This window comes from Rhea pennata, chromosome 1 (assembly GCF_028389875.1).
Source record: "Rhea pennata isolate bPtePen1 chromosome 1, bPtePen1.pri, whole genome shotgun sequence".
Taxonomy (NCBI): Eukaryota; Metazoa; Chordata; class Aves; order Rheiformes; family Rheidae; genus Rhea; species Rhea pennata.
Genome location: NC_084663.1, coordinates 216911876 through 216913132, shown reverse-complemented (window position 1 = coordinate 216913132; position 1257 = coordinate 216911876). Strand labels below are relative to the sequence as shown.

At 52.3% G+C, this 1257-nt stretch overlaps 1 long non-coding RNA gene across 4 annotated transcripts in view; it reads right to left on the bottom strand.

Annotated features, from left to right (window-relative positions):
- Positions 1 to 391: 391 nt before the first annotated feature.
- The window catches only part of LOC134135763 (uncharacterized), a 3366-nt gene continuing 2500 nt past the window's right edge, over positions 392 to 1257 (bottom strand). For 3 of the 4 annotated variants that reach the window (XR_009957349.1, XR_009957351.1, XR_009957350.1), the window contains exon 4: positions 462 to 1257. This exon is cut by the window's right edge and continues 243 nt beyond it. This is a non-coding gene — a long non-coding RNA (uncharacterized LOC134135763). Of the gene's footprint in view, positions 412 to 461 lie in introns of those variants that run through there. The other variant, XR_009957352.1, reaches the window with a different exon arrangement.

Genomic DNA, 1257 nt, shown 5'->3' with positions numbered 1-1257 from the left:
ACGTGCACCACAATCCTGTTACAGTTGCTGTTTAGAGGCTTGGGCTTAGCCGCCACTAAAGCATAAGCACATGCACAAATCGTGCCGCTGGATCGCGCCAGGCTGCGCGACCACTGAACGCACCTGAAACGCCGCAAGCGCTAATTCGTCTCCCCCACAGACCATTGATAGTTTTGCTCCTCTCGGCTCCGCGGGCAACCATCCACGGCCAGTGACGCCCGTAACCGCCAAGGGCAAAACCACTGCCACGTCCCAGCCCTGCTCACACGCAACGCAGCCCCAGGACTTAGCTGCGTCCACGTCGCAAGCCCGGGCTCGCCTTCCGCTCGTCTTCGGCGGCCAGACGCAGATCTCTGCGGAGAGCTCCCAGCGACGACAACGCTCTTTTGACGGCCAGACTACGCTTAGCGCCTGCGAAGAGGCCGGAACAGCTACCGAGAGGCCAGGCAACCGCATGGCCCTCCTAGAGCTACTCCCTAGTCCACAATTACGACTGACTATAAGCGACCAATAACCCCTGTAAGGAAAGAAAGCTCAGAGGAGATGGACGCAGGCAAGATGTCCCTGAAGCTCAGGAATGGTGTAAGTGCATATGTGGCTCAGCCCAACACAGAGTATAAAGCCTGAACAACCAACAAAGGAATTTTTGGAGAGAGCGACGGGCTGGAGCTGGCTTCAACCCACGTATTCCCAGCGAGTGCGGATGTCATGAGGGTGAATGTATTATAGAGACCAGTAAGAACAATTACACTTGTACTGTGATTTCAGTATATTACTGTATCACTCCTCTAAATCAAAAATCTCATGTAACATCACATACCTTTAAATTAAACCACTGTATTAAACATTATGCTCTCCGTATGTGTGGAATATCTAGAAGAACCCTGTCAGAGAGTACTAGGCTCTGACACTGACCCTCAACATGAATCAAACCACCCGGGAGATTCTCGTTTTAGAGCTTTTTCTCTCCCAAAGCTTTAACGATGGTTCCCTAACCTGGGCAGATGCAGTGCTCCCCCCCCCAGCACTGTAACAGTTTTCATCCTGGGATCCCAAGTTGCTGTTACGACATGAAGCAGCAAAGGAAGGCAAAATGCAGGTGGGGTTCCGGCTTACTCGTCTCACCACAAAAATTCTTATTTTAAGGTCTCACCGCTTCTTCCAGGTAAACAGAGCAAAATACAGCTCCAAGCAGGCAGCTGAGGCTTCACGCAGACCTGCTGGCCCTGCCAGCAACAGCAGGGCCACAGTGATTGG